The sequence below is a fragment of the Pan troglodytes genome, chromosome 4, assembly GCF_028858775.2.
Source record: "Pan troglodytes isolate AG18354 chromosome 4, NHGRI_mPanTro3-v2.0_pri, whole genome shotgun sequence".
NCBI classification, from domain to species: Eukaryota; Metazoa; Chordata; class Mammalia; order Primates; family Hominidae; genus Pan; species Pan troglodytes.
In genome coordinates, this window is record NC_072402.2 from 136,208,848 (window position 1) to 136,229,456 (window position 20,609).

Genomic DNA, 20,609 nt, shown 5'->3' on the forward strand with positions numbered 1-20,609 from the left:
AGCAATACCCTGTCTCAAAAAAAAAAAAAAAAAAAAAAAGATAAAAAACAAGACAAAACAAAACAACAAAGAGTAATGTGAATTTTTTTCTTATTATGAGATATATATTCATTGTGAAAAATATAAAAGCATACCTTTTTCACACATGTTGAAAGAAGAGAAAGCTTTGACACATGAAACTAACATGCTGATGGAGGGAGAATGAATTGGGCCCAGTTTTCCTGAGGGCTACAAGCACGTACTCAGAGCCTTGTAAAAGTTCATGCCACCCGGGAGGTGGAGGTTACAGTGAGCCGAGGTCTAGCCACAGCACTCCAGCCTGGAGACAGAGCGAGACTCCGTCTCAAAAGGAAAAAAAAAAAGTTCATGCCTTCTTTCCTAGCAATTCTACCACGACTGCTTTTAATCACAGTATTATGTGTAATGGAGAAAAATGGCAACAGCATACATGTCTGATGGGTGATGGCTGAAATAAACTGTTATATCATATGATGAATTACTAGGCAGTCATTATAAATCATGTTATAAAATAACTATTGACCTGAAAATGCTCACAATATAATACTAAGGAATGAAAGTAAGATATAAAACTTTACATGGTACGATTCCAATTTTATAAAATACATGCACATATAACATCATTATACATCAAATGCTGGTGATTGTCATTCTAGGTAGTGTATTTTTTTTTTGAGACAGGGTCTCACTCTGTCAACCAGGCTGGAGTGCAGTGGCGTGATCTCAGCTCACTGCAACCTCCGCCTTGCGGGTTCACGCCATTCCCGAGTAGCTGGGACTACAGGCACCCGCCACCACGCCCAGCTAATTTTTTATATTTTTGGTAGAGACGGGGTTTCACTGTGTTAGCCAGGATGGTCTCGATCTCCTGACCTCATGATCCGCCCTCCTTGGCCTCCCAAAGTGCTGGGATTACAGGCATGAGCCACCGTGCCCGGCCTCTTTCTTTTCTTTCTTTTTCTTTTCTCTTTTTTTTTTTTTTTTTGAGACGGAGTTTTGCTCTTGCCCACGCTGGAGTGCAGTGGCGTGATCTCGTCTCACCACAACCTCTGCCTCATGGATTCAAGCGATTCTCCTGCCTCAGCCTCCCGAGTAGCTGGGATTTCAGGCATGCTCCACTACGTCTGGCTAATTTTATATTTTTAGTAGAGACGGGGTTTCTCCATATTGGTCAGGCTGGCCTCGAACTCCCGACCTCAGGTGATCCTTCCTCCTTGGCCTCCCAAAGTGCTGGGATTACAGGTGTGAGCCACCGTACCCAGACTAACTTTTATTTTCTATACTTTTCTGTGTTTTCCAAATGAGCTGATTTTTGTTGTTGTTGTTGTTTGTTTCTGAGACGGAGTCTTGCTCTGTCGCCCAGGCTAGAGTGCAGTGGCGTGATCTTGGCTCACTACAACCTCCACCTCCTGAGTTAAAGCGATTCTCCTGCCTCAGCCTCCTGAGTAGCTAGTGCTGTGCCACCACGCCTGGCTAATTTTTGTATTTTTAGTAGAGATGGGGTTTCGCCATGTTAGCCAGGCTGGTCTTGAACTCCTGACCTCAGGTGATCTGCCCTCCTCGGCCTCCCAAAGTGCTGGGATTACAGGTGTGAGCCACTGTGGCCAGTGAGCAGATGTTTTTATCATTGGAAGAAAATCGTTCTATTTAAGAAAGCAAAAGAAAAAGACTAGATAAGCAAGTAAATATTTTCTAGAATCTGGTTTATTATAAAGGTCCTCTGATGGACTATTTTCTTGCATTGCGGGAGTATGACCCTTTGATAATAAGCTGTTAAAGACTGGTAAAAAATAAAGATGGGTCCAGGTGGAACGGCTGATACCTATAATCCCAGCACTTTGGGAGGCTGAGGCAGAAGGATGGTTTGAGACCAAAAGTTCAAGACCAGCCTGGGCAACACAGAGAGACCCTGTCTCCACAAAAAGTACAAAAAATTAGCTGGGTGTGGTGGCACATGCCTGTAGTCGCAGCTACTCGGGAGGCTGAGGTAAGAGGATCGCCTGAGACCAGGAGTTTGAGGCTGCAGTGAGCTATGATCTTCACTGCACTGCAGCCTGGGCAACTAAGCGAAACCTAGCCTCAAAACAAAACAAAAGAAAACACGCCTGGCACGGTGGCTGATGCCTGTAATCCCAGCACTTTGGGAGGCCGAGGCGGGTGGATCACTTGAGGTCAGGAGTTCAAGACCAGCCTGGCCAACATGGTGACAACCCATCTCTACTAAAAAAAAAATACAAAAATTAGCCAGGCATGGTGGCAGGTGCCTGTAATCCCAGCTACTCAGGAGACGGAGGCATGAGAATCGCTTGAACCGGGGAGGTGGAGGTTGCAATAAGCTGTGATCACACCACTGCACTCCAGCCTGGGTGACAGAGTGAGACTCTGTCTCAAACAAAACAAAACAAACAAACAAACAAAGATGGGAAAGATTTCCTAGGGACTCAGGCCTCTAGGCTTTTGCTGAGCGGATGCAAGTTGTTTAACATTCCCCGTAAGTGGATGGTCTGTTAGAGGCTGGCGGGATAGAAGCACCAGACAACTGCTGTTGGCTTCTACATTTGGGGGCTGTAGGTTTTTTAAAAACCAGAAAGTGTTATTTTATTAGTTCACCAAGCTCCCTCAACTATTTCTTAGAGAACTCGTGAGATCTCGCCCCCATCACTGAATTCTCTTTCCATCTTCATTCCCCATATACAACTCACACAAAGCACTAGGCTCAAAGCCTTTCTCTTAAATATCTTTCTTTTGCTTATTACTGAATTGGTGTTAGCCAGGTGTTCCTGTTGGTTATTCTTGGGTCAGACTTTGTTTTTATTGTTCTACAATTTCGTAGGCACCCCTTAGAAAGAAGAGCTCAAGTCTGGGTGACTCTCTTGGGGTCATCCTCAATACTAGTTCATCCAGAGTCTATGTGGCTCCTTTGCTCTATCATGAATAGATCAAAATTTATCCAAGATGTATTATCAAATACCTACTTTATGTCAGGCCCTAAGCACATACAGATAAACAGGATAGAGTCTGGGGCAGCACCACATTGCATGCAGAAAGATTCAGAAAGAAATAATTACCATAGTGTGATATATGAGAGGTGTGTACAGAGCAGGGAGTGACTAATTCTGTCAAGAGGAGAGATGGAGGAATGGGGTGTAGAAGGAAGACCAGGAGTTCACAGGAGGACGTGCGGGCAAGGGAACAGCAAGTGCAAAGCCAGGGAGGTGTGTTCAGGAACCAGCAAATTAATGGTGGGGCGGCAGGAAGCACGGAGGGGAGGGGCAGGGAATGTGGCTGGAAAGGCAGGTTGGGGCCAGATTTGGAAGGCCCTCAGTAACAGTCCAAGGGGTTGTACTTTTCCTGAAGGCAACAGGGACTGAGATGGCATTAGTGTGTTGGCACGCCACTACTTTTGATGGTGTTTCTGGGTGTCTGAAAAGCTACACTGCTTCCTGTCTCCTCAGGAGAGTCCTCTACTTCTGATGTAGCAATAATAACAGTAATTTAGATGGATCACTTCGGATTGTATGCATGCCTTTTAATTTCAGCTTTCAATAAGGTCTGGGATACCTGAAACTCAACTATTCAATCTTTTCTTTTTTTTTCTTTTTTGAGACGGAGTCTCGCTCTATCGCCCAGGCTGGAGTGCAGTGGCGCGATCTCGGCTCACTGCAAGCTCTGCCTTCCAGGTTCACACCATTCTCTTGCCTCAGCCTCCCAAGTAGCTGGGACTACAGGCATCCACCACCACGCCCGGCTAATTTTTTGTATTTTTAGTAGAGACGGGGTTTCACCATGTTAGCCAGGATGGTCTGGATCTCCTGACCTCGTGATCCCCCACCTTGGCCTCCCAAAGTGCTGGGATTATAGGCGTGAGCCACTGCACCCGGCCCACATATATGTAAATTCTAAATATCAATTTTGTGGCTAGATCAAGCTTCATAATTTTTATTGTAGAAAATCTTAAATATCCTCAAAAGTAGGGGGAAATGATGTAATAACCTCCCTGTATCTATCAACCAGTTCAACAATGATCATTTCACAGCAGTCTTGTTTCTTCTATAACACCCTCTTCCCTACCCTCACCCCCACACACTGGATTATTTTGAAGCAAATCCCAGACATTATATAATTTCATCTGTAAATACTTCACTGTATATCTTCATAAGTATTTTTAAGTTCTTTTGCTGGAATCAGAACCCAAAAAAGACCACACTTTGCATTTGGTCGATGTCTTTAAAGTTTCTTTTCAGCCACAATAGTTCCTTTTGCTATCTATTTGTTGAAGAAAACAGGTTATTTGTCTTGAAGAAAACAGGTTATTTGTCCTGAAGAATTTCCCACTTTTTGAATTGTACACATTGCCTTGTTTCCCCCCTTATAATTCTGTTCAATATGTCCTTTTATCCCATCAATTTCACATAAACTGGTTGTTACACCCAGAGGCTGGATCCGACTCGGGTTCACTTTTTAAGTGATGCTATACACTTGGTATTGCAACATAACAAGAAGCACATAATTTTTAGGGTTTTATTTTTTCTCTCTCTCTCTTTAGTTTCCTATATGGGATTTCTAAATGGTGAAATATAATTCACATAACATAAAATTCTCCATTTAAAGTGTACAGGCCGGGTGCGGTGGCTCAAGCCTGTAATCCCAGCACTTTGGGAGGCCTAGGCGGGCGGATCACGAGGTCAGGAGATCGAGACCATCCTGGCTAACACGGTGAAACCCGGTCCTTACTAAAAATACAAAAAATTAGCTGGGCTTGGTGGTGGGCGCCTGTGGTCCCAGCTACTCGGGAGGCTGAGGCAGGAGAATGGTGTGAACCTGGGAGGCAGAGCTTGCAGTGAGCTGAGACCACGCCACTGCACTCCAGCCTGGGCGACAGAGTAAGACTCCATCTCAAAAATAAAAAATAAAAAAATAAAAATAAAGTGTACAATTCAATGAATTTTAGTATATTTGTAGTGTTGCACATCCGTTGCCACTAATTCCAGAACATTACAATTATCCCCAAAATAAACCCTGTACCTGTTAGCAGACACTCTCCATTCCTTACCACCCCCCTGCCCCCAAATCACTGACAACTACTAATCTACTTTCTGTCTCTACCAGTTTGCCTGTTCTGGATATTTCATATACATAGAATTAAATAATATATGGCCTTTTGTGTCTGGCTCCATTCGCTGAACATAATGTTTTCAAGGTTCATCCATTTTGTAGCATGTCTCAGTACTTCACTCCTCTTTATATCTGAATCATATTCCATTATATGGACACACCACATTTTATTTATCCATTCATCAGTTGATGGACATTTGAATTGTTTCCACTTTTTAGCTATTTGAATAATACTTGTTGCTGTGAACATTATGTACAGGTTTCTGTACAAACATATGTTTTCAATTCTCTTGGTTAGTTCTCTTTTTGTGTGCGTGATGTTAAAATGAATTAATCAGCCAGGTGCCTGTAGTCCCAGCTAATCAAGAGGCTAAGGCAGGAAGATCCTTTGAGCCCAGGAGTTTGAGGCTATAGTGAGCTATGATTGCACCTGTGAATAGTCACTGCACTCCAGCCTAAGCAACATAGGAGACCCTGTCTCTGAAAAAAACCCAGATTGATTGATGGGTCCAAGTATCACTGGCATTACAAAGTTTCTCTATACCTTTCATGCAATGGTTACAGAAATCTCCGATGATCAATGATCCTTATCTAAATGTATTATCTCATTAGGGGTTAAAAGGGTGATTTTATTTATTTTTTGTTTTTCTATTTTTTTGAGATGGAGTTTCGCTCTTGTCACCCAGACTGAGTACAATGACGTGATCTCGGCTCACTGCAACCTCCTCCTCCCAGGTTCAAGCGATTCTCCTGCTTCAGCCTCCTGAGTAGCTGGGACTACAGGTGCACGCCATGACAACCGGCTAATTTTTGTATTTTTGGTAGAGATGGGGTTTCACCATGTTGGCCAGGCTGGTCTCGAACTTCTGACCTCAAGTGATCTGCTCGCCTTGGCCTCCCAATGTGCTGGGTTTACAGGCATGAGTCAATGTACTCGGCCAAAGGGTGATTTTATAATTCTATCATTCCGTTTGCATTTGTTAGCCAGAATTTTTCTAGACTAAATCATAATTGTAAAGAAAGCACGATACTCAAGTCTCTTCTTTCATTTGTCAAATGACAATATTTTGTACTTTCCTGTATGGAACCCCAAAGACATTCTGAATGTCAGCCGGGCGCAGTGGCTGACACATGTAATTCCAGCACTTTGGGAGACTTAGGCGGGCGGATCACGAGGTCGGGAGATCGAGACCATCCTGGCTAACACGGTGAAAACCCGTCTCTACTAAAAATACAAAAAATTAGCCGGGCATCGTGGCGAACGCCTGTAGTCCCAGCTACTCGGGAAGCTGAGACAGGAGAATGGCGTGAACCCAGGAGGCGGAGGTTGCAGTGAGCTGAGATCGTGTGACTGCACTCCGGCCTGGGCGACAGAGCGAGATTCCGTCTCAAAAAAAGAAAAAAAAAAAAAAAGAAATTCTGAATGTCTACATGGTCAAGGCTCTCCATGGAGTTGCAAATAAAAAATTATGATCCTGGCCTGGTGCGGTGGCTCACGCTTGTAATCCTAGCACTTTGGGAGGCCGAGGTGGGAGGATCACCTGAGGTCGGAAGTTCAAGACCAGCCTGACCAACATGGAGAAACCCTGTCTCTATCAAAAATACAAAATTAGCCAGACGTGGTGGCGCATGTCTGTAATGCCAGCTACTCGGGAGGCTGAGGCAGGAGAATTGCTTGAACCCAGGAGGCAGAGGTTGTGGTGAGCCAAGATTGCGCTATTGCACTCCAGCCTGGGCAACAACAGCGAAACTCCGTCTCAAAAAAAAAAAAAAAAAAAAAAAAAAAAGGATTATGATACTGGAGACAGAAAACAAAAATAAATCCAATCTTGACTTGGAAAACTACAGGGTGTCTACTTAATGCCTCAGAGCAATACTGTACTCTATAAAATTCCTCCTAACCTTTCCTTTCTACCCCCTCTCTTTCCCTTCTCTCTTCCCCTTCCTTGTTCTTTATTATATAGATGGATTTAGCCTCTCTGCCTAAGTCCTTCTTTCTCCCAGCCTCTCTAGCTCTCCATCTCCTCCTGTCTCTAACCAGCACCCTCACCCACTCATTTTGATTCTGCATCACAAAAGATGCCGGACTGGGGATGGCTGAGAGCAGACTCTTGGAGTTGGGAGTGGGCATGAATTCTGAGCTGGAAACCTTTTGTGGATGGGTGAGAGGAGAGAAAACAGGGAGAAACACTCAAACTAATGAAGCTTATTTCCATCACATGTATTTTCTGCAATGAGCATGAATCACATATGGTGGAATAAAAAATAAATAAATAAAATGTTTTAAAAATAAGAGATGGTAGGGAAGGAAGTAAGCACTATTCTTTCTCACTTTCCAGTTCCCCTTCTTCTCCATACAGACTGCAGCATCCTTGGCTTTCTGTTCCAGGGAAAGTGAAGTGGAACCTTTCCTCTGACTCAGGATTTAAAGTGTTTCCCACCCCCTCAGGCCCGCAGCGTGGGTGGCAGCCTTGGAGTCATGCTCCTGTCACCATGCAGAGGAGATCTGTGAGCTATGGGAGCCAGGCTGGCTAAAGGCCTTCAGTGATAGATGAGAGGTCTCCCTGATTTTTGTTTTGTTTTGTTTTTTGTTTTTTTTGAGATGGAGTCTCGCTCTGTCACCCAGGCTGGAGTGCAGTGGCGCGATCTCGGCTCACTGCAAGCTCCATCTCCCGGGTTCACGCCATTCTCCTGCCTCAGCCTCCCCAGTAGCTGAGACTACAGGCGCTCGCCATCACGCCCGGCTAATTTTTTTTATTTTTAGTAGAGACGGGGTTTCACCATGTTAGCCAGGATGGTCTAGTTCTCCTGACCTCGTGATCCACCCGCCTCGGCCTCCCAAAATGCTGGGATTACAGGCGTGAGCCACCGTGCCCGGCTGAGGTCTCCCTGATTAAAACTGCTGGGCTTGGCTGGGCCCGGTGGCTCATGCCTGTAATGCCAACACTTTGGGAGGCCAAGGCAGGTGGATCACTTGAGGTCAGGAGTTCGAGACTAGCCTGGCCAACATGGTGAAACCCCATCTCTACTAAAAATACAAAGATTAGTGACCATTTTTGTGGTGCAGTTGGTTGGTGTGCTTGCCTCCAACTCTGGAGATGGGCGCCCATTCTGGGGAGTTTCTCTTGCATTTTGGCCAGGCACGGTGGCTCACGCCTATAATCCTAGCACTTTGGGAGGCCAAGGTGGATGGATCACGAGGTCAGGAGTTCAAGACCAACGTGGCCAACATGGTGAAACCCCGTCTCTACTAAAATACAAAAAATTAGCCGAGCATGGTGGTGCACACCTGTAGTCCCAGCTGCTGGCTAAGGCAGGAGAATCACTTGAACCCCAGAGACAGAGATTGCAGTGAGCCGAGATCACACCACTGCACTCCAGCCTGGCGTGGTGGCACGTGCCTGTATTCCCAGCTACTCAGGAGGCTAAGGCAGAAAAATCACTTGAACCTGGGAGGCGGAGGTTGCAGTGAGTGAAGATGGTACCACTGCACTCCAGCCTGGGCAACAGAGCAAGACGTGGTCTCAAACAAACAAACAAACAAAAAACTGCTGGGCTCTCCAGCCTCTTCTCCAAGAAGCACCTCCTTAGGTCTTCAGGAGATCTCCCGAGGCTGTTCAATGGAGACATCTTGGTCTCTTAGGAAAATTTCAAGGCTTGGGAAGGGTAGTGGAGACCTCTCAAGTCTCCTCCTGCTTCTGGAGTCCGGGTTGGGAGAGAGAGTCCAGTTGACAGCCAGAGTCCCAAGACACAGGGCCCCGTATCACCCATGCCTATCTGTCCACGCCCCATACATGCTCTGGTGGCAAGTGTGAACAAACAAAGTGAACAGCAGCCAAGTTTTAATCTGTGTGTGGAGCACTAGGGAAATGTAGGTGTGGGCAGATTTTTGTGGTCTCAGCCTATCTGAGCAGGAGCCCTAGGGGCGGTGAAGAAGCCTTGGTGAGTCAGGAGACAGCAGGGCAAAAAGGACAAGCACACGTGCTCTGGAGTCACACAGACCCAAATTCTGAGCCCTTGGTCTGCCATTTACATACTTCATGATCACAGGCAAGTTCCCTACTTCTCTGAACCTCAGTTTTCACCTGTAGAAAATGGGAGTAATTCTCATTCTAGTAGGTGTTAAAAAAATAAGAAATTTAAAATAATTAAAGTTAAAAAAAAAGCAAAATAAAATGGCCATAATGGTTTCATCTCATTGGTTTATGCGGGTTAAATGAGGCAATGTCTACAGAGTGCTGGGCTGGCTCTCTTTTTTTAAGAGATAGAGTCTCACTCTGTCACCCAGGCTGGAGTGCAGTGGCGCAATCTCGGCTCACCGAAGCCTCGACCTCCCAGGCTCAAGCAATCCTCCCCTACCTCAGCCTCCTGAGTAGCTGGGACTATAGGCAGGCACTACCACGCCTGGCTAATTTTTGTATTTTTGGTAGCGAGGGGGTCTCGCCATGTTGCCCAAGCTGGCCAAATCTCTCATAAATTGGGAGTTGTTACTGAGGAGTCCATATGCCTCAATTTCCTTATCTCTAAAACAGAGATAACAGTAGGATTACCTGAGGGGGGATTAAATGAGATAATAAATGAAGAGTGGTTGACACACTGTGGGTAAGTGTTGACTATTAACACTATCAACACCTTCCCTGTTTTGCTCAAGGTCAAAACCCGATAGTTCCCTCCTCTTCTTGCTTTCTCCCTGACCCTGTTCCATTTGCCAGGAAATGACCCTTCTTATCTTTTTGGACAGAAGAATGCACTCAGAAGAGAGCACGTGGGAGAGCAGGAGGAGATCCAGGGGTCTCTGTCCTTGCTGAGACCTGCGTCTCCCCTCCCACCGCACTCAGACCCAGGGCTTTCCACGAGCATCTCTCTTGGACAAAGCTCTGCCCAAGGGTTCATTTTAGAGACTTCTGTAACTCAAGAGGATCAGTATTAATCTTCCCCACCTACAAGATGAGTGGCAGCCCAAAGCCAAGTGCTTCCCAGCCAGGGAGAGAAAGACATGGAAGTTCCCTTCTTTTCTGTGTCTCTCCCCGCCTCCTTTTTGCGGGGAAGCTGAATGTGCTCCTCTGGAGGGACTGAGGGAAGCCAGGGCTGGCTCAAAAGTGATTTTGCCTAGATGAAGCTGGCAGCTGGGAACCACTTTCCCTCCGCTTGCCCTCTGCCGGGGAAACTCCATGACGGAGACAAGGCAGCTGGCAGGGAGAAGCCTCTGGATTGGGGCTGCTGGGGCTGCTGCAGTGCCAGGCAGGGCCACACAGGAACACATGGGCCCAGAGGCAGACGCTGATGCCACCTTTCCTTGCTGAGGACTCCCTAGAAAGGCAGTGCCTTGGAGCCTGCGGGGAAGACTATCTTTACCTGTAGCACAGAAGCAAATATAAAGGAACACAGAACTAGTGGAAAAGGTACGGGGTTGGGCTCTGAAGAATGGGGTCCCAGCCCTGGTGCTGCCACTCCACGGCCGTGCGATTTTTGGTCAAGGTGCTTAAGATCTTTCCCCAAATTCTAGTTTCCCTATTTGCAAAATGAATGTTGTAATACGTCCCTCATAGGAACTGTGCAGAGAATTAGTTGAAATGATGTATGGGAAGCTGGGACACGGGAGATGGCTAATAAATATTCATTTATTCCACAGAGGAATCGAAGAGAAAGGAAATCGCTGGATTTTGGAGGCTTTATGATTTATCAGCTTATTCTATGGAATTAAGCCCTGGGCATCATGCTATTTGTCAGGGGCCTGGTTCTAGCGAAGATATGTGTTTATCTTTCACTATGAGATCCCAAGAGTCTCCCGAAATATTCTGGGCCTCAGAACTGGTTTCTCTGGGTGGCAGAGGATCAGAACACAGGGCAGAAGGAACCTGTTCCTCAGAGATCCAATCGACATCTCCCTTAAGCCTTTTGCTGCCCTCCACGAACCCATCCTTTTGTGCTGCCAGCTCCATGTCCCCGTTCTGGGGGAGGCCAGAATGACACATCTACATGTCACCCCGTAGTCTACAATGTGGGGAAGGAGCTGTGTCCCTGCTGGAATTGAAAAACATCCTTGAGGGCTGCAACTTTTACAGGGAAGGTTACCATGCCAACGACAGCCTCCTTGCCTGACAGGGATGAAAGGAAACAAGGCCGTGGGTGACATGCATCTATTGTGTGTCCACAAACTTGCCTGGAATCTATCAGGGACTGCGGACTGCTGCTCAGCAGGATGGAACAGGAGGATTCAGGTTAGATTTCAGTGGGACTCCGGGACGGGCAGGACTGATGAGGGCAGGGCAGGGCCAGCAAGCGAGGATTGGGAAATGCTTCTCTGAGATTGATACCCATCTCTTGGTGAAATGTGTGGGTGTGGTACTGACAGCAGGCGTGGGAGGGGACGGTGTCCTAGATACCAGTTTCTGGCTGTGATGGGAACCTCGACTTCCTCCAGGTTCTTTCTGCCTTCACAGGATGGTCTAGGAGGTTACCTATGCTCTGGGTTAGATAGAAGAGGGCAGCAGGCAGGGATGGCAGGTCACTGGGGCAGTGGGGCCACAGGCATGCCTATGGAGAAGGCCCAGTCTTGGCGAGGAGGCCCCAAGATGCCTAAGGAGGTGCGTCTCCCTCAAGGGGCAGGGCTTCCAGGGAGAATGGCCCCCACTCCCGAACAGGGAAAGGGCACAGAGGACTGAGGAGCTGGCACTGCCGAAGCACCTACGCCACGTCAGGCACTTGACACAGCCCCCATTTCATTTAATTATCTCCACAAACCTGCACAGCAGGAACTCTCACTCCCATTTCACGGAGGAGATGAGGACACAGGCTCAGGAGAAGGTGAGTACCCGTCCCAGCATCACCCGGCTGGCAAGGGGAGACGCTGGGGCTGGAACCTCGCTGTCTGAACTGGAAAGGAAAACTCCAGATTCAGGGTGCCCTATTTTCTTCTGGAAAGATCTCTCCCGAAGCCGTCCGCTCCTCATTCTGCCCTTCGTACAGGCTTCCCAGGCCTGAGACGGCTGGGAAGAGGCTAAAGGGGCACGACCAGCCGGCGTCTGGGAAACCGCTCCTGCAGCCTGCAACTGCGAGGGCCCGGGGCCGCCACGCGGGCCCCCTGGCAGCCTCTCGTTTCACCCCAGCCTCCGGAGAGGGCCCGAGGCTCAGAGACGAAGGCACTGCACCCAAGGCCACAGATCGTGCATGGCTTTGCTGGAATTCCCACAGGGCCCGCAGGCGTCGAGGCCGCGTAGAACCCCGGAGCCCCTGCGCCCCTGCGCCCCGCCCGTGGCTGCGAGGCTCGGGGCCCGCAGAGGCTCCGGCGGAAACGGCTCCATCCCGGGCGGGCTCCCGCCCCCGGCCCGCCCCCGTCCGCCCCGCGCCATGTATGGCGCTTCCTCCCCGAGCCCTACAAGGCGCTTCCTCCCGGCCCCAGGCCCATACAAGGCGCTTCCTTCCCGGCGCGGCTGGCTGGCGGCCCGCGGGCTGGGAGCCCGGTCCGCTGGGCCCGCCCAACCTCGGAGCCCGCGGCCAGCGGACCTGCTGCCAAGGAGGGGGCGGCAGCGGCGGGAGGGACGGGAACGCGGGGCCTGGCCCGGCGCGGGAGGCGCGGGACGGGCCGACTTGGGGGTCCCGCTGGTCCCCGCTGGTTTCGTATTTTGCCTCGCTTTTCTCCCCTAGCCCGGAGCACAGCACGCCCTGCCGGAGGTCGTTCAGCGGCCCCAGCCCGGGACCTCCAGCCACACGGGCCTCCGAGCCTCGCCGGCCGCTCTCCCCTGACAGTTGACAAGTGGGTCTTCCCTGACATCTCTCTTCCTCCCCGCTTGCGCTTCTCGTACCTCCCTGGCTTCAGCCGAGCTGCCCCCTCCGCTTGGAATACCCTTCCCACACTATTCTGGCAGAAAGAACTGCTACGCATCCTTTACTTGGTTCAGACTTCTGGCCTCCTAGAAATCCTTCCCACCCCCACCCATAGGTCACCAGCCTCTGCTGAGCTGATTTAGGATCATAGGATCTTAACAAAGTGTCGTTATCTGAGTGATCCTGTTTCAGGCCTGCCGCAGTCCCTTTTCACCTTGGAGAGTCATTTTTGACTTTAGGTCTGGTCCCCAACGTCTCCACCTGCTATGGCTCCCCGTGGTCTGAGGCTCATGACCCCACAACCCTACTTGAGTAGTTTGACTCTGCAGGAGAAAGCTGGAGGGGTAGGGTGAGGGGAGCCACAGCTGGGGCAAGTGTACACCTGGAGTGAGTTGGGGCTGAGCACTGCCCCTGGGTGCCCCCATCACCCAGAAGGGCCTCTCCTGCTCAGCCTGACAGCTCTGGTTTATCCACCACTGAAAGAACAAGCAAGCCCCTACAGGCCCTCCTGACAGCGCCTCCAGAAACAAACCTGGCCCAGCCATGTGGTTACCCTGATCTGATCTGCCATGAGAAAGGTCACAAACAGGGACTGGATCTCAGCACAGAGGGCTGCCAGCAACAGTTCCTGAGCCCCCTCCCCCCATGTTCCAGCAGGACAGCTGTCACAAAGTCCAGCTTTCTGCTGGGGAGGAGACAAGCAAGTCCCCATGTGGCCAGCTAGACCAGCCTGTGAGCCTGTGATTGTTCTGCCACAGGTAAGGCAGGGAAAGAAAAGCTCAGAGCTTGGGGCTGAGTGGGTGAATATGTCAGAGAAGGGCCTTTTAGGGCCAAGCAGCCTCTGGGCTTGATCCAGAATAAAATCACTCACAGGCTTCCAGGCGCCACACACACACACACACACACACACACACACACACACACACACACACACAGAGTGGCTTCCAGGCGCAACACACACACACACACACACACACAGTGGCTGCAAATCCAAAATTTAAGGAGCCTTGTGGGTCTCCACAGCCCCAGGTTGGCTGAATGCCTGTGAATAGGGTGCATGGAGAGAATCTCAAAGGTCCAGGAGGTAGGTTTGGGAAAAAACTGGGTCTCAGAATCTGGGCTGCACACTTAGAGCCTAGGATACCTCTTGGCTTGTTTTCCCACTTAGGGCTGCAGGCCCCCAGCAGCCTTCTCTGTAGATCTATGCTCTAGGATTGTGGGTAATGCAGTCCACAGAGGCCAGGCTCCTAGTGATGCTGCTTCCTGCCCTCTCCTCCCCTCCTCTCAGGCCCCTGACAGCCACCCGCCTTCCTGCTCCAGGAGGAGGGCAAGTCAGAGTGAGGAGGTGGGCTCCTTGCAGGGATGGGAGATCCCAGGCTGGAAACCAGTGAGCTATTTATGATTCAGCTTAGCCAAGGGGCAAGGTGTGAGGGGAGCTCTTGTAGGCTGCTACAGAATTTGCAGGAACCCCAGGCCTCTGCTTGGGTAGGGCTTTTATTCTCTTCTGTGTGCAGGGTCCTTGATTCTTTTTTTTTTGAGACGGAGTCTCACTGTGTCGCCCAGGCTGGAGTGCAGTGGTCTGATCTTGGCTCACTGCAACCTCCGCCTCCCGGTTTCAAGCAATTCTCCTGCCTCAGCCTCCCGAGTAGCTGGGATTACAGGAATGCGCCACCATGTCCGGCTAATTTTTTTGTATTTTTAGTAGAGAAGGGGTTTCACCATATTGGCCAGGCTGCTCTTGAACTCCTGACCTTGCGATCCTCCCGCCTCGGCTTCCCAAAGTGCTGGGATTACAGGCGTGAGCCACTGCGCCTGTGTGGGGGCCTTGATTCTTTGAAAGCCCTATGAAACAGTAAGGGTCCTGGGCTATTCCCTGCCTTAAGAGAGGACCTACGCTCTAGTGGTCCTGGGGCTGGCTTTCGGGCCTGTTAGGAATACTGGAGCCTGGGATTGCTAATCTTTCAACAACTGCCAATGTGACACCCAATAATACCACAGCCGCCTGTTATTTCCTGCATTTTTCTTCTCATTGTTTTCCTGTGCTTGCTTCCTCCACAAAATGAGATTTCCAGACAGAAACCAAACCTTCTCAAGCTGGGCGCGGTGGCTCACGCCTGTAATCCCAGCACTTTGGGAGGCCGAGGCGGGCGGATCACAAGGTCAGAAGATCGAGACCATCCTGGCTAACACGGTGAAACCCTGTCTCTAAAAAAAATACAAAAATTAGCCTGGGTGACAGAGCAAGACTCCGTCTAAAAAAGAAACAAGAAACCAAACCTTCTCTTGCCAGTGGATTGGGTGCCACTTTTGTCTCCCGGCCCCACAAAACCCTCTGTGCTTTTAACCACCAAACCAGGGCTTTTTTTTTTCTTTTTTCTTTTTTTTTGAGATGGAGTTTCGCTCTTGTTGCCCAGGCTGGAGTGCCGTGGCGCCATCTTGGCTCACTGCAACCTCCGCCTCCTGGGTTCAATAATTCACCTGCCTCAGCCTCCCAAGTAGCTGGGATTACAGGCGTCCGCTACCACCCCCGGCTAATTTTTAAATTCTTTTTAGTAGAGATGGGGTTTCACCATGTTGGCCAGGCTGGTCTAGAACTCCTGACCTCAGGTGATCTTCCCACCTCGGCCTCTCAAAGTGCTGGGATTACAGGCGTGAGCCACGGCACCCGGCCCATGGCATTTTTTCTTTGGCTGGGTTTGCCACTAGATTGAGCGCTCTTTATTGACACGGACTGTGTCTGCCTTGTTGACTACAGGTCCTCAAAAAACGTCATTTTATTCAATTCAACGTCCTTTCCTTATAACATTGATGAGAAAAAAAATCAGTTTTCGGCTGGAGTTGTTTGGGTGGAGTTGGTACGTTCTCCCCGTGTCTGCATGGGCTTTCTCTGGGAACTCTGGTCTCCTTACACATCTCAAAGATGTACTCATTAGATGAATCAGCATGTCTAAATGGTCGCTGGATGAATGAGTGTGGGTGTGTTTGTGAGTGTGCCCTGCCGTGGAATGGCATCTTGTCTAGGGTTGGTGTTTTCCTTGTGCCATGAAAGCTACTGGGATGGGCTCCTGCCACCTGAGACCCGCAACTGGAAGAAGTGGGGTGGAAAATGAATTAATGAATACAAATTATTGTCAAATAAAAATCTGTAAATATCCAATAATCATATGGTGCACAATGACAAACAATGCCATATGAAAGTGCTCAGCAAGCCTTCCATATTTGTGATTGTTTTTGAACTCAGGCAGGTGAAGCAGTAGGAGGTGCTCCTTGCAATTTTTGTTTTGCAAACATTTATTTCTTCATGTAACCCACCACCACAACATCCCTGATTCACCAAAAATTGAGTAAATGATCCTTGTTTTTTTTTTTTTTTTTTTTTTTGAGACAGTTTCGCTCTTGTTGCCCAGGCTGGAGTGCAATGGAGTGATCTTGGCTCACCACAACCTACGCCTCCCAGGTTCAAGCAATTCTCCTGCCTCAGCCTCCCGAATAGCTGGGATTACAGGCATGCGCCACCATGACCAGCTAATTTTGTATTTTTAGTAGAGACGGGGTTTCTCCATGTTGGCCAGGCTGGTCTCGAACTCCCGACCTCAGGTGATCCACCCGCCTCGGCCTCCCAAAGTGCTGGGACTACAGGCATAAGCCACCACGCCTGGCCAATCCTTGTTCTTATGAATCTTTCTTAAATGTGTATATAGCTAACATTTTATTTATTTATTTATTTATTTTTTGAGATGGAGTCTTGCTCTGTCACCCAGGCTGGAGTGCAGTGGCACGATCTCGGCTCACTACAAGCTCCGCCTCCTGGATTCATGCCATTCTCCTGCCTCAGCCTCCGGAGTAGCTGGGACTACAGGTGCCTGCCACCACGCCTGGCTAATTTTTTGTATTTTTAGTAGAGACGGGGTTTCACCATGTTGGGCAGGATGGTCTCGATCTCTTGACCTTGTGATCTGCCCGCCTCGGCCTCCCCAAGTGCTTGGATTACAGGCATGAGCCACTGCACCCGGCCAGCTCACATTTATTTCATTTTGAGACAGTCTTGCTCCGTCACCCAGGCTGGAGTGCAGGTGTGGTCTCAGCTCACTGCAACTTCCACCTCCAGGTTCAAGAGATTCTCCTGCCTCAGCTTCTGGGATTATAGCTGTGTGCCACCACGCCTGGCTAATTTTTGTATTTTTGTAGAGAAGGGGCTTCGCCATGTTGGCCAGGCTGGTCTCGAACTCCTGACCTCAAGCAATCTGCCTGCCTCAGCCTCCCAAAGTGCTGGGATTACAGGCACAAGCCACTGCACCCAGCTTCACTTTAATGTTTAATATTAGAGGTTGGTGGGGCATGGTGGTTCATGCCTGTAATCCTGGTGTTTTGCAGGGCCAAGGCAGGAGGATCACTTGAGCCCAGGAGTTCAAAACCAGTCTGGGCAACAGTGAGACCCCAACTCTATTAAAAATTTAAAAAAAATTAGCTGGGCATGGTGGCACACACCTATAGTACAGGCTACTCAGGAGGCTGAGGTGGGAGGTTTGCTTGAGCCCAGTAGGTAGAGTATGCAGTGAGCCATGATCCTGTCACTGTATGCCAGCCTGGGCAACAGAAAGAGACTCTGTCTCAAAAAAAGATCAAACAAACAAACATACTACAAAGTAACATAAATCAAAACAATGTGGTACTGGTATAATAAAGTTAGAAATACAAACCTATATATCTATATCAGTTGTATATGGGATTATTATACCATACCCAGTTGGCCATAGGTATATGGGATTATTTCTGAGTTCAGAAGTAATTCAGAGAGTTCAGAGTTCAGAAATAATCCCATATACCTATGGTCAACTGATTTTCTCCAAGGGAGCAAAGAGCATTAAATGGGGGAAATAATAGTTTCATCAACAAAATGGTGCTTGCACAACTTTTTTTTTTTTTTTTTTTTTTTTTTGAGACAGGATCTTGCTCTGTCACTCAGGCTGGAGTGCAGTGGCAGCACCATGGCTCACTGCAGCCTTGACTTCCGAAGCTTAAGTGATCTTCCCACGACAGCCTCCCCAGTAGCTGGGACCACAGGTGAGTGCCACCACATCCAGCTAACTTTTTTGTAGAGATGGGGTCTCCCTATGTTGTCCAGGCTGGTCTTGAACTCCTGGGCTCAAGTGATCCTTTTGCCTTGGGCTCTCAATGTGTTGGGATTACAGGTGTGAGCCACAATGCCCAACCCCACAACAACTAGATACTCACATGCAAAAGTATAATGTCAGACCCCTGACCTCATACCATATGCAAAAACTAACTCAAAATGGGCCAGTGACACATAATAGATAGGGTCTTGCTCTGTCATCCATGCTGGAGTGAGATGGCACAGTCATAGCTTATTGCAACCTCAAACTCATGGGCTCAAACAATCCTCCTGCTTCAGCCTCCCAAGCAGCTATGACTACAGGTGTGCACCACCACACCCAGCTAATTTTTAAATTTTTTGTAGAGTTGAGGTCTTGCTATGTTGCCCAGGCTGGCCTTGAACTCCTGGCTTCAAACCATCTTCCTGCCTTGGCCTATCAATGTGCTGGGATTATAGGCAGAAGCCACTGTGCCTGGGCTAAAACTCTAAGAGAAGAAAACATGGGTAAATCATGACCTTGGATTTGGCAAACAGATATGGCAACAACAGAAAAACAGATAAATTGAACTTCACCAAAATTAGTTTTGTGCATCAGAAGACATTATCAAGAAAGTGAAAATACTTGCAAATAATATATCTAATAAGGGTTTGGTATCTAGAATATAAAGAACTGTTATAACTCAACAAGATAAACCAATTCAAGATGGGCGAAGGAGTTGAATAGACATTTCTCCAAAGATATACAGTATCAACCCATGAGAAACAAAAAACATATATTCACACAAAGACTAGTATGTGAATGTTCATAGCAGCATTATTCAAACAGCTAAAAACTGGACACCGTCCAGATATCCACCAGTGGAAGAGATAAACAAAATGCGGTATATTCATACAATGGAATACTACTTTTGTGCTGTTTTACCCACAACACTTCTGACACCAAATGTGTGGAGTTTTGTTCCCACATCAACCTATTCTCCAACTCTCCAGACACAACTTGGTGTCCTACAATTCAACTCAATTCTGACACTAATACCCTAAGTTAGCAGACCCCACAGATTAAGGGTTCAGTTCCATAAGACTGCCCCAATATTAGATGCCAGTCACAAGTTACCACCTGTACTTCTGACTAACTGGCTATAAGGGGTTCCCATGACCCCCTCTTCAAGTTTGATAATTTGCTAGAACAGCTCACAGAACTCAGGAAAAATCTACACATTATGGTAGGTTATTATAAAGGATACAACTCAACAGAACAGATGCATAGGGCAAGGTATGGGTGCAGAGCTTTCATCCCCTCTCTGGGCATGCTACCCTCCCAGCACTTCAATGTGTTCACCAACCTGGAAGCTTCTTGAACCCCGTCATTTAGGGGGTTTTATGGAGGTCTCATTACATAGGGATGATTGATAAAATCATTGGCCATCAGTGATTAAGTCAACCTCCAGCCCCTTTCCGCTCTCTGGAGGTGGGAGGCAGGTGCTGAAAGCTGCACTTTTTTTTTTTTTTTTTTTTTTGAGACAGGTCTAGCTCTGTTGCCCAGGCTGGAATGCAGTGGAGTGATCTTGGCTCACTGCAGCTTCTGCCTCCCAGGTTCAAGCGATTCTCCTGCCTCAGCCTCCTGAGTAGCTGGGATTACAGGCATATGCCACCAGGGCCAGCTAATGTTTTTTTGTATTTTTAGTAGAGACAGGATTTCACCATGTTAGTCAGGCTGGTCTTGAACTCCTAACCTCAAATGATCTGCCCGCCTTGGCCTCCCAAAGTGCTGGGATTACAGGCATGAGGCACCACGCCTGGCCCAAAAGCTCTACTCTCTAATCACGTTTTGGTCTTTCTGGTGACCAGTCCCCATCCTGAAGCTACCTAGGGGCCCCCAGTCATCAGTAATCATATTAGCATAGAAAAGACACTCTCATCACTCTGGAGATTCCATGGGTTTTAGGAGCTGCATGCCAGGAAAGGAGTGGAGCAAAGACCTGTATATGTATTTCTTATTGTATCATACTACTCAACAATAAAAATGAACATGCAACAGGCTGGGCATGGTGACTCACACCTGTAATCCTAGCACTGGGAGGCTGAGGCGGGAGGATCACTTAGAGCTAGGAGTTCAAGACCAGCCTGAGCAACATAAGGAGACCCCATCTCTATAAAAAATATATATATATATACAAAAAAATAGCCTGACATGGTGGTGTAATCCCAGCTACTTGGGAGGCTGAGGCGAGAGAATCACTTGAGCTCAGGAGATCAAGGCTGCAGTGAGCTGTTATTGAGCCACTGCACTCCAGCCTAGGTGACAGAGTGAGACTCCATCTCAAAAAAAAAAAAAAAAAGAAAGAAAGAAAGATAGAAGGATAGATGTATCTCAAAAATTTATCTAAATGAAAGAAGCTTCACATAAAAGACTACATGTTGTGCTTTTCCATTAATATAAAAATTTCTAGGAAGGCCAGAACTGTAGAGGTAGAAAGCAGATCAGTAGCAGCTGGGCGTGGTGGCTAATGCCTATAATCCCAGCACTTTGGGA